The sequence below is a fragment of the Bubalus kerabau genome, chromosome X, assembly GCF_029407905.1.
Source record: "Bubalus kerabau isolate K-KA32 ecotype Philippines breed swamp buffalo chromosome X, PCC_UOA_SB_1v2, whole genome shotgun sequence".
NCBI lineage: Eukaryota > Metazoa > Chordata > Mammalia > Artiodactyla > Bovidae > Bubalus > Bubalus kerabau.
The window spans coordinates 83,202,536-83,215,917 of record NC_073647.1 but is presented as its reverse complement, the minus strand read 5'-3'; the positions used below and the strand labels follow the sequence as shown (position 1 = coordinate 83,215,917).

The 13,382-nt window shown below is 37.1% G+C and overlaps 1 pseudogene; it reads left to right on the top strand.

The window, feature by feature from the left end:
- Positions 1 to 13,382, top strand: part of LOC129640074 (cylicin-1-like) — a 155,031-nt pseudogene that overhangs the window by 88,338 nt on the left and 53,311 nt on the right.

Genomic DNA, 13,382 nt, shown 5'->3' with positions numbered 1-13,382 from the left:
ACAATTATATGGCAATAAAATAGATAGCCTGGAAGAAATGGAAGATTCTTAGAAAAGTTCAATCTTCCAAGACTGAACCAGGAAAAATAGAAATTATGAACAATCCAATTACAATCACTGAAATTGAAGCTGTGATAAAAAAAATCTCCCAAAAAACAGAGCCCAGGACCAGATGGCTTCACAGGAGAATTCTGTCAAACATTTAGGGAAGAACTAACACCTATCCTTCTAAAACTTTCAAAAAATTGCAAAGGAAAGAACACTTCCAAACTCATTCTATGAGGCCACCATCACCCTGATCCCAAAACCAAAGACAACACAAAAAATGAAAAGTACAGGCCAATATCACTGATGAACATAGATCCAAAAATCCTCAACAAAATTTTAGCATACAAAATTCAGCAACACATCATAAAGCTCATATAACATGATCAAGTTGGGTTTATTCCAGGGATGCAAGGATTCTTCAATATACAGAATTCAATGAATGTGATACACCATATTAACAAACTGAAAGATAAAAAACATAAGATCAGCTCAATAGATGCAGAAAAACCCTTTGACAAAATTCAGCACCTATTTATGATTAAAACTCTTCAAAAACTGTTCATAGAAGAAACCTACCTCAACATAATAAAGGCTATATATGAGAAGCCTACAGCAGACATTACTCTCAATGGTGAAAAACTGAAAACATGCCCCCTAAGGTCAGGAACAAGACAATAATGTCCATTTTCACCACTATTATTCAACATAGTTGTGGAAGTCCTAGATACAGCAATCAGAGAAGAAAACAAAATGAAAGGAATCCAGATTGGAAAAGAAGAAGGAAAGCTCTCACTGTTTGCAGATGACATAATACTGTACATAAAAAACCCTAAAGATAATATTAGAAAATTACTAGAGCTAATCAGTGAATTTAGCAAAGTTGCAGAATACAAAGTCAATACACAGAAATCACTTGAATTTCTATATACTAATAATGAAAAAATCAGAAAGAGCAATTAAGGAATCAATTCCATTCCCCATTGCAACAAAAAAATAATCAAATATCTAGGAATAAACTTACCTAAGGAGACAAAAGAACTGTACACATAAAATTATAAGACACTAATGAAAGAAATCAAAGATGATATAAACAGGTGGAGAGATATTCCATGTACTTGGGTAGGAAGAATTAATGTTGTGAAAATGACTATGCTACCAAATGAAATCTACAGATTTGATGCAACCCCTATCAAATTACTAATGGCATTTTGCACAGAACTAGAACAAAGTTTCACAATTCATATGGAAACACAAAAGACCCCGAATAGCAAAAGCCATCTTGAGAAAGAAGAATGGAGCTAGAGGTATCAACCTTCCAGACTTCAGATAATGCTACAAAACTACAGTCATCAAGTATGGTACTGGCACAAAAACAGGAATATAGACCAATGGAACAAGATAGAAAGCCCAAAAATAAACCCATGCACCTATGGGTACCTTATTTTTGACAAAGGAGACAAGAATATAAAATGGGGCAAAGACAGCCTCTTCAATAAATGGTGCTGGGAAAACTAGAGAGCTACATATAAAAGAATGAAATTAGAACATTTCTTAACACCATACACAGAGAGAAACTCAAAATGGATTAAAGACCTAAAGCCCATAAACTATAAAACTCTTAAGAGGAAAACATAGGCAGAACACTCAATGACACAAATCAAAGCAAGATCCTCTATGTCCCACCTCTTAGAGTAACAGAAATAAAAACCAAAGTAAACAAGTGGGACCTGATTAAACTTAAAAGCTTTTGCACAGCAAAGGAAACTATAAGCAAGGTGAAAAGACAACACTCGGAATGGGAGAAAACAATAGCAAATGAAACAACTGACAAAAGATTAGTTTCCAAAATATACAAGCAGCTCATACAACTTAATACCAGGAAAACAAACAACCCAATCAAAAAGTGGGGAAAAGACCTAAACAGGCATTTCTCCAAAGAGGCCATACAGATGGCTAACAAACACATGGAAAGATGCTCAATATCACTCATTATTAGAGAAATGCAAATTAAAACACAATGAGATATCACCTCTCACCGGTCAGAATGGCTATCATCAAAAAGTCTATATACAATACATGCTGGAGAGAGTTGGACAAATGGGAATGCTCTTGCACTGTTGGTGGGAATGTAAATTGATACATCCACCATGGAAGGTGGTATGGAGATTCCTTAAAAAAAATTAGGAATAAAACCACTCTGTGACCCAGCAATCCCACTCCTAGGCATATACTTTTGAGGAAACCAAAACTGAAAGAGATGCATGTGTCCCATTGTTCATTGCAGCACTGTTTACCATAGCTAGAACATGGAAGCAACCTAGATGTCCATCGACAGATGAATGGATGAAGAACTCCTAGTACATACAAACAATGGAATATTACTCATCCATAAAAAGGAACACATTTGAGTCAATTCTGATAAGGTGGATGAACCTAGAACCTATTATACAGAGTGAAGTGAGTCAGAAAGAGAAGGCTATATACTGTATTGTAACACATATATTCAGAATCTAGAAAAATGGAACTGAAGAATTTACTTACAGGGCAGCAATGGAGAAACAGATGTAGATAATAGAATTATGGATATGGGGAGAGGGGAGGAGAGAGTGAGATGTATGGAAAAAGTAACAGGGAAACTTACATTGCCATATGTAAAATAGATAGCCAACGGGAATTTGCTGTATGGCTCAGGAAACTCAAACAGGGGCTCTGTATCTACCTCGAGGGGTGGGATGGGGAGGGAGATGGCAGGGAGCTTCAAAAGGGAGGGGATATATGTATACCTATGGCTGATTCATGGAAAGGTAAATGGCAATCCACTCCAGTATTCTTGCCTGGAGAATTCCATGGACTGAGGAGCCTGGTGGGCTATAGTCCATGGATTCTCAAAGAGTCGAACATGACTGAGTGACTAACATACACACACATGGCTGCTTCATGTTGAGCTTTGGCAGAAAACAGCAAAATTCTGCAAAGCAATTATCCTTCCATAAAAAATAAATTAATTAAAAAATCAGAGAGATATTTATTTTAATAAAGATGTTGGAGGTAAACAAAAGAAAACATAATAATAATAAAAAAAAAAAAAACAATTGTTCAGTTGTGGTCAGTTACCTGTTTTTGTTGTTGTTGTTGTTGTTGTTGTTGTTTGTTTGTTTGATACTTCTAGATTGCCTTGGTGGATTTCTCCACTCCAAGGCTCTATTTGGAAGACCTTTAAAATGTTTATTTTAGAAGAAAAAAGTCTAGTCATGTTCAGGCTAGTCTTTTTTTTTATTTTTTTGTTTTATTTTCAATTTATTTATATATTTAATTGGAGGATAATTACTTTACAACCTTGTGATAGCTTTTGCCATATATCAATATAAATCGACCATAGGTATAGATATGTCCCCTCGATCCTGAAACCTGTTCCCACCCTCCCCACCCTATCCTTCCATGTTGTCACAGAGCAGCGACATTGTGTACCCTGCTTCATGCATCAAATTCACACTAGTTATCTATTGACAAACGGTAATGTATATGTTTCAATGCTATTTTCTCAAATCATCCCACCCTCTCCTTCTTCAACTGAGTCCAAAAAGTCTGTTCTTTATGTATATGTCTACTTTGCTGCCCTGTACATCAGATCATCAATACCATCTTTCTAGATTCTGAATATATGTTTTAATATATAATCTTTCTCTTTAATATAAGATTTTATTTTCTTGGGCTACAAAATCACTCTAGATGGTGACTGCAGCCATAAAACTAAAAGACTCTTGCTCCTTGGAAGAAAAGCTGTAACAAACCTAGACACCATATTAAAAAGCAGGGGCATTATTTTGCTGACAAAGGTCTGTATAGTCAAAGCTATGCTTTTTCCAGTAGTCATTTACGGATGTGAGAGTTGGGCTATAAAGGCTGAGTGTCAAAGAATTGTTTCCAAACTGTGGTGTTGGAGAAAATTTTTGAGAGTCCCTTTAACTACAAAGAGATTAAATCAGTCAATCCAAAAGGAAATAAACCCTGAATATTCATTGGAAGGACTGATGCTGAAGCTAAAGCTCCAATACTTTGGCCACCTGATGGGAAGAGCTGACTCATTGGAAAAATCCCTGATGCTTGGAAAGATTGAAGGCAGGAGGAGAAGGGTTGACAGAGGATCATCAACTCAATGGACATGAGTTTGAGCAAATTCTGGGAGATGGTGAAGGATGGGGAAGCCTAGTGTGCTGAAGTCCATGGGGTTGCCAAGAGTCAAACATAACTGAATGGCTGAACAATAAAAACAACTTTCTCTTTCTGACTTACTTCACTCTGTATAATAGGCTCTAGGTTCATTCACCTCATTAAAACTGACTCAAATATGTCCTTTTAAATAGCTAAGTAATATTCCATTGTGTATATGTGCCACAATTTCCTTATCCATTCATCTGCCAATTGATATGTAAGTTGCTTTCATGTCCTAGCTATTGTAGATAATGCTGGGCAATGAACATTGGTGTACACGTGTCTTTTTCAATTCTGGTTTCCTTGGGGGTATTGCTGAGTTGCATGTTAGCTTTATTTATAGTTTTTAAGGAGTCTCCACACTGTTCTCCATAGTGGTTGTATCAGTTTGCATTTGCATCAGCAGTGTAAGAGTTCCCTTTTTTCAACATCTTAAATATTTGTTGTTTGTAGACTTTTTGATAATGGCCATTCTGACTGGTGTGAGATGACAATTCATTGTGGTTTTGATTTGCATTTCTCTAATAATGAGTGATGTTGAACATCTTTTCCTGTGTTTTTTAGCCATCTATATATCTTATTCCCATTTAGGGCTTCTGACCACTTTTTGATTGGGTTGTTCATTTTTCTAGTATTGAACTGCATAAACAGCTTGTATATTTTGGAGATTAATTATTTGACAGTTATTTCATTTGCTGTTATTTTCTCCCATTCTGAAGGCTGTCTTTTCACCTTGATTACAGTTTTCTTCATTGTGCAAAAGCATTTAAGTTTAATTAGATCTCACTTGTTTATTTTTATTTTCATTACTCTGGGAGGTGGGTCAAAGAAGATCTTGCTGTGATTTATGTCAGAGAGTGTTCTGCCTATGTTTTCCTCTAAGAGTTTTATAGTTTTTAGTCTTACATATGGGCCTTTAATCCATTTTGAGTTTATTTTTGAGGGTTTTGTTGGAAAGTGTTCTAAATTCATTCTTATACATGTATTTGACCAGTTTTCTCAGCACCACCTGTTGAAGAGACTGTCTTTTCTGCATTCTGTATTTTTTCCTCCTTTATAAAAGATAAGGTGCCCATAGGTGTTTGGTTTTATCTCCAGGATTTCTAGTTTGTTCCATTTTTTCTATATTTTTGCTTTGTGCCAGTACCATACTGTCTTGATGACTATAGCTTTGTAGTATAGGCCAAAGTGGGGAAGGTTGATTCTTCCAGTTACATTCTTCTTTCTCAAGTTGCTTTGCCTATTTGGGGTCTTTTTGTGTTTCCATACAAATTGTAAAATTATTTGTTCTACTTCTGTGAAATACCATAGGCAGTTTGATAGAGATTGCATCGCAACTATAGATTGCTTTGCATAGTAGTCATTTTAATTAAAGTCAACTTGATTCCAGTCCAAGAACATGGTATATTTTTCCATTTATTTGTGTCATCTTTTATTTCTTTCATTAGTGTTTTATAGTTTTCTGTATACAGATCTTTTGTCTTTTTAAGTAAATTTATTCCTAAGTATTGTATTCTTTTTGTTGCAATGGTGGATGGGATTGTTTCCTTAATTCATCTTTCTGCTTTTCCATTGTTAGTGTATAGGAATGCAAGGGATTTGTGTGCATTAATTTTATATCCTGTAACTTTACTATATTCATTGACTAGCTCTAGTAATTTTCTGGTGGCATTTCTGGTAATATTACTGGGTTCCTGTCGCCTAGCCAGTTATTAATACCTGTTCTGACCATGGCCATAAATATGTATTTTTCTCTAAATTTATTCAACCTCAAACAAAGCAACAAGCAAAAAGTCATCCAAGGAGTTGTGGGAATCCAGCCCCAGTAGGGGATGTAGTTAACACAAGCTGTGGCCATTTAAGTTTGTTTTTTTTTTTGTTTTTTTTTTTTTTTAATTAATTTATTTATTTTAATTGGAAGCTAATTACTTTACAATATTTTAGTGGTTTTGGCCATACATTGACATGAATCAACTATGGGTGTACATTTAAGTTGTAAGGCCCTCCTTTATCTTGAGAACAGTTAAATTACGGTGGTGTTAGTGTTAAAGAACCTGCCCACCAATGCAGGAAATGTAGAATATGTGGGTTCAATCCGTAAGTCAGGAAGATCCCCTTACAGAGGACATGGAAACCTAATCCAGCATTCCTTCCTGGAGAATCCAATGCACAGAGGAGCCTAGAGGTCTATGGTCCATAAGGTCGCAAAAAGTCTAGCACAACTGTAGTGGCTTAGCATGCACACAAGGATAACCAGACTAGCAACAGTAGGACTAAAAGACTACTCCCAAAAGACTGGGAGCCTTTTGGACAGTGTCAGTATATAATTTCCTGAAAGACAAAGATTGGCACATAATAGACTAAGTCAGATGACCTGAAAATATACTGGGCAATAGCTAATGGAAGCCCTTGGCTTAACTGTCACTACATTATTTGTATTTAGCCTGTTTTACAAAATTGTTGTTACTTATATTACCATATGTGACTGAACCTTCAATAAAAGTAATGATGACTAGTTGATTCAAAGCAGTTGATCAAATATATAGTTCTGTATGCAATTGATGATTGTAATAGTGTGACTCTAGGTATGGGAAGATAAAACAAGAGGGAAATTTTCCTGGATCATAACAGATTGAGTAAGACAGATTGATCCAGAACCCTATGGTTACTGTTGATAGACCTAATCCAGTAACAGCACATTGAGTGGCCTATCATAGAAATCTTAGGCAGACCTAAGAATGGGACCTAGCACTGTGGGAAGAAATGGTCATGAAATGCCTCCCAAAGTATGGTTAAATGTCACTAAGTCGTGTCCGCCTGTTGTGACCCCATGGACTGTAGCCTGCCAGGCTCCTCTATCCATGGGATACTCCAGTCGAGAATACTGGAGTGGGTTGCCATTTCATTCTCCAGGGGATCTTCCTGACCCAGGAATCAAACCTGGGTCTCCTGCATTTCAGGCAGATTCTTGATTGACTAAGCTATGAGGGAAACCCATGTCCATCAGGGGTCCCTGTCAACTACAAATTGGCACTTACCATCGGCACTTGCAATCTTGTGCTGCTGCAGCTGCTGACCTTCAACATCCCCTAAAAGGAATTCAGAATGGAGAGCAGAAATGAGGCATTTTCTACCCAGGGAATATCTGGCAAGACATGTCTTCAGATAGATAGTTTCAGGAATGAATTTTATGAGCCCAATTCTTGTATCTCCTCATATCTAGAAAAGCACTAAAATCCTTCATAGCGATGACTGTTTCTTTTAATTAGCAGAATGCTTCACAAGAAAATGCTTCGCTAGCAGAAAATTTCTGTAAAAAATATGTGCTTGGTTGTATGTATTCCTCTTCACAAAAAGCACATATATACTGATCTTTCCCATTGCCTCTTTGGAGCAGTCCCAGTAAGGGACTGCACTTCGGATAACTCTGCTTTTCAGAGTTATCCAAAGTGCTGTCCCCAGAGTTGCAGTCTTCATTTTGTCTCCAATAAAACATAACTTGCAACTCTCATATTGTGTATTTTTTTTTAAGTTAACAACTATTTTAGACAAAGGGACAGACACTGGAAGAAGTCATAAACTAGCATGGAATGTTAGAGCAGTTATTATTGCATTCTGAAAAAAAGAAGGGGGGAAGTGGATAGGCAACCAATAAGGTCTATCACAGCATCTTTCAGTGGGGGAATAGATATCAAGGATATGAGGGGACTACCAGAAAAATGATTGAATGAATAGTTTGGATACACATGCTTATCTACTGAAATATGGGAGTTTTATATTTAGTATTTGTATTGATAAGAATAGCCATAAAAAGTAGTGCATGGGTATTGCTTCTTAAATTTTCTGATTCTGTTGCTTTTTTGATATGTTTACATTTGAAAAATCACAATAAATATGTAAGGAATTTTGTCAGTGATCTTCAGTTGTCTTCTTAAAATTTAATCCCATTTTGTTGTTTGGGGTCTTACATATAAATATAATATTTAATAAAGTTTTCCCATCAGCTTTATAAAATTGCCTTTTTTAAATAAGTTCTTTTGATTCTGTGATTCACAATTGTGTGTGTGGATGCATGTGTTTATAGTACTTTGAAAATGAGAATTTCTGAGCACATGTTTCAAATAAGACTATCTAAAGCTGTAGAAGACCACAATAATTGCAACACGATACCTACTTTAGCTTCCCTGATTGCTCAGTTGGTAACGAATCCATCTGCAATGCAGGAGACCCTGGCTCAATTCCTGGGTCAGGAAGATCCCCTGGAGAAGGGATAGGCCACCCACTCCAGTATTCTTGGGCTTCCCTTGTGTCTTCAGCTGGTAAAGAATCCACCTGCAATGCAGAAGACCTGGGTTTGATCCCTGGGTTGGGAAAATCCCCTGGAGAAGGGAATAGCTACCCACTCTACCCTGGGGAATTCCATGGACTGTATAGTCCATGAGATCACAAAGAGTCGGACACGACTGAAAGACTTTCTCTTTCACCTACTTTAGTATTAAATGTCACTCAGGAGCTATAAAAATATGCACTTTTGTACTATTTAAGTTGTAACCTCTCAGCCCTTTATCTCTACTTTACTAAACTCTTTGCTCCTCATACAGTCTCTTACACATCTATGCATTCAACAAACTTTTGGTGATCATCTACTCTGAAGCAACACTGCTATGCATGGGAGATTAAATTATGAACAACAACAATAGCAGAAAACAAAACAGACTAGCCAAAACTTAATTTAGGGCTTGGATTTCCCAGATGGTGCTAGTGGTAAAGAACCTGCCTGCCAGTGCAGAAGGCAGAGGAGATGCAGGTTAGACCTTGGGTCCAGAAGATACCCTGGAGTAGGAAATGGCAACCCAGTCCAGTATTTTTGCCTGGAAAATTTCATGGACAGAGGAGCTTGGCAGGGTATAGTCTATGGGGCCACAAAGAGTCTGACACAACTGAACACATGCATGCGCACATACACACACACACACACACACACACACACACACACACACACACGTAGGGCTTGCTTTTCATGTTCCAGGAAACATAAGATCATTGGCTAGTTTCACATTACACTTTACCCCTTTTAATTTGCTCCAAGTTTATTCAGATTATTGACTCACCTCAGGGTTTATTTTGGTAAACCTTTAAGTGTTAATCTTCACTTATAACATCCATGAGTAATTAAAATATAAGAGTTGATGAAAATATATCCAACTCTTTTTAACCTACTGGAGCTTCCTGGGTAATGGCAAGAATAGGTGGAAGAGACATTTCAGATTTTATTTTTAACCATAAAGTTATAGTATTAACATTTATCTTCATTACATAAGTTTGCCAATCAGAATGCCTCATCAATATGAAATAAAGACATTACCTTACTGGGCTAATATTTTATATGCAAAGCATTCAAATTTCTTTGTTTTACATAGGATGTATCAACACGAGATTCAACCTAATTCCGTTTTTGAAATGTGTAATATAGCTCTGGATGACTCTATTACTACCTTCCTACATCCTTAACATTCTATGTCATGCCAGGTAAACCAATTATTTGATCCATCTCTATTACACATTGAAACCCTAGAGGAAATTTAATTAGCTTGCCCAGGGCCACCATATTAATGACAAAGACCAACATTTGAACACTGGTCTCCTGAATCCCAATTTAATTTTTTTTTTAACTTCTGAGTTCTTATGTGCTATGTTACTTCAGTTGTGTTTTACTCTATGCAACCCTATGGACTGCAACTTGTCAGGCTTTTCTGTTCATGGAATTCTCCAGGCAAGAATACTGGAGTGGGTTGCCATCCCCTCCTCCAGGAGATTATCCTGACCCAAGGGTCGAACCCACGTCTCTTACATCTACCTGCATTGGCAGATGCATTCTTTTCCATTTAGGCCACCTGGGAAGTATGTGTGTGTGCATGTGTTTATGCTTGTGTGCATGTGTGTATGCTCAGTCGTGTCCAACTCTTTGTGACCCCGCAGACTGTAGCCCACCAGGCTCCTCTATCCATGGGATTTTTCAGGCAAGAATACTGGAGTGGGTTTCCACTTCCTTCTCCAAGGGCTTCCAAGTACACCTCTTCAAAAAAATTTCATCTTCATCACCAGAGTCACCTGGAGACCAGTGCAAAGTGAAAGTGCTGCATAGTCATAAATTCTGACTCAAAATAAATGGCCAGCTTGGTCGCATAAGTAGTAGATAACAGAACCTATGTTGACAGAACTTGAACATTTCAGTCTCAGTTTTTAAGTGACTCAGACTTTAATGATGCTTCCATAGTGAAAGAAAGCAACTGACAGAGCCAACATTTCCTTACATAATAATAATTTAAATTGTAGCATTTATTTTTTCATTCAATAAAAAACTTTGCATGCCATCACTGTGCTAAGCACTGGGGATATATAAGTAAATAAAATAGACCAAAAAATCATTGTCTTCATGGACCTTATATTCTAGTAGTTGGAGATTAACAATAATAAGTTATAAAGAAGTTAATAAGTGCTATGGGAAAAAATAATGAAACAGGGTGACAGGGAGGGTCAGAATAGAGGAGAAGGTAGATGAGATCTTTAGGTTCAGTTGAAGACAGGATCTCCTGACAGTCTGCCTGTGAATGTTGTTAAAGACAGAAACTGATAACTGAAAAGAGAAAATGTTTGTTTCTTCTTCAAAGCTCGAGATCATCCTTGGAGAAGCTCAGAGACCAGGCCAAAACTCATTGTGTACAGTGCACATATATCCTTTTACTCTTCCTGCTTTACTTCCAGGTATTGAGTCTGAGAAAGGCTTGAGGTGGAAAATAGATGTCACAAAAGATAAAGAGAAAGAGATAATCAGCTTCAGTTATGCTTCGATATTGCCTCAATGATTGGGCCCCATATCGTTTCTAGTGTTTACTACAAGGTTCTTCTGTGGTCCTTTTCCCACTCATTTTCTTCCCTAAGGATATGTACACAATGAAACTTCAAACTTCAATAAAGATATGTACACAATGAAAAATTATAAGTTTGAGCATAATCTTCATAAGACGTAGAATAAGCCATTTACAGGTTTATGTTTTCATAGATATTACCTAGTTATTACTCCTTAATTAACTAGGAGTTAATCCTTGGAAATTTTGACAACACTTTTTTTGGTCCATTAATGCTGAATTTATATGTATTTGACTATTTTCGTTGACTTAATAAGTATATTTTAAAAATAAAGTAGTTCTTTATCAAGACTATTTTAATTGATTTTACTTCAACAGTTTTTCTAAAGTAATGCTTAGTTTTTTATTGACACCAATAATCCAAAAACATAAATGTTCCTCATATAATTCCTATTTTCATTTGCCACGTTTTACATATATTTCTATTACTATATTTTTAGCTTTTCAATATGGATATACTTTGTAGGAATTTTTAAATGCAAAAGATTATATTCATAAATAAAATTACCCATAATCTCACTATTAGCATTTTGATGTGTTTACTTCCTTTCTTTTCACAATAAATGTATTGGTTTTATGTAGCAGATAGCAAACTATATGTACAGTTTTATGTTCTTGGTTTTTTCATATGAATGTTAATGCTACAGTGATGAATAAAACAAACAAGATTCCTGTGGAATAAAATTCATAATGGAATTTTAATCTTGTGATTTACTGAAACCACTCTCTAATTTGTACACTTAGAGTGTTTTCAAATTTTAATATTTTATGTAAAACTATAATGAATGTCTTTGTGTGACAATAATGTTACTTAGGATGCATCCCTAGGAGTGGAATTGCTGGACCTCAGGGTAGGAACATTTTTAAAGGCTCTTTATACATAGTTGGTATTATTTTTATTCCTTTATATGATTATGGTCCATTTCTTACTTAGAAATTGAGTGGCTTTGCAATACTTTCCTTCAGAAGGCAATACTTTTGATAGATTTGTGAAATTTGGCTAACGGAAGGATTCTGAGATATACTGCATACCATTGCTCAAGTAGAAACTAATTTGATGCCTTGAATCATACTTCCTTCCATTTTCTAAAATAAAATGCTCCAGTTTTATATAAGAAACATAAATTTTCAAAAATAAAGAAAAAATTGGAGATACGCTAAGATGGCTGAGGAATAGGATGGGAAGAACATTTTCTCCCCAAAAAATTCAACAAAAGATCATTTGAGTGCTAAGCAACTTCCCCAAAACCACTTCTGAACACTGGCGGAGGACACCAGGCACCCAGAAAGGCAGCCCATTCTCTTCAAAATGAGGTAGGCAAAATATAAAACACAAAAATACAGACAAAAGAGTTAGGGATGGAGACCCATCCTGAGGAAGGAGTCGTGAAGGAGGAGCAGTAGTTTCCAAACAGCAGGAAAACCTCTCACTGGTGGGTCTGTGGGGAGTTTTGGAATCTCAAAGGGCAACACAACCGGGAGGAAAACACACACACACACACACACACACACACACACACACACACACACACATTACACGTCTAACTGTAACTCCCAGCGGAGATGTAGCCCAGATGCTCACATCTGCTACCAGTGGCAGGGGCTGGACAGAGAGGCATGGGTTGCATGCTTAGGGTAAGGACTGGGCCTGAATGCCCTGAGGACAATCTGAAGGAGCTAACCTGAGATAGCAACCCAAACTGTGGGATAGCCAAAGAGAGAAAAAAAAAAGAGAGAGAGAGAGAGAGAGAAAACTTTCCCATGAAAAGTTCTAACCTAAGGCACAGCCTGGCCCACTTACAGAACAAAGGATTAAGCGAATACCAAAGGAGAGCTAGCCGGCTGCAGACCAGCCCCTCTCCCTGCTGGAGGTAGAGAGGCAGGTGTGTGACAGCCAGAGCCAGAAGGCAAAGGACAATCTCAGCCCCAGAGACTGTATCCTCCACCAAACAGTGAGCAGGCTTCCAGTTGCTAACCAAGTCTTCCTGGGATCCTGGATGTTTAACATCTACCAGGAGGGTTGCAACCATAGATCAGTTCCCCAGAGGAGACACATGGCACACATGAGATGGTGCTCTTGCAGCACACCCAGGAAACCGAGTGGCTGGGACCAGGGAGGTAATTAAGATGCACAGCCCACCTGGGATAGTGTGCTTGCAAAGCACCTGGTCACCTGAGCTCCTCAGGCCTGGG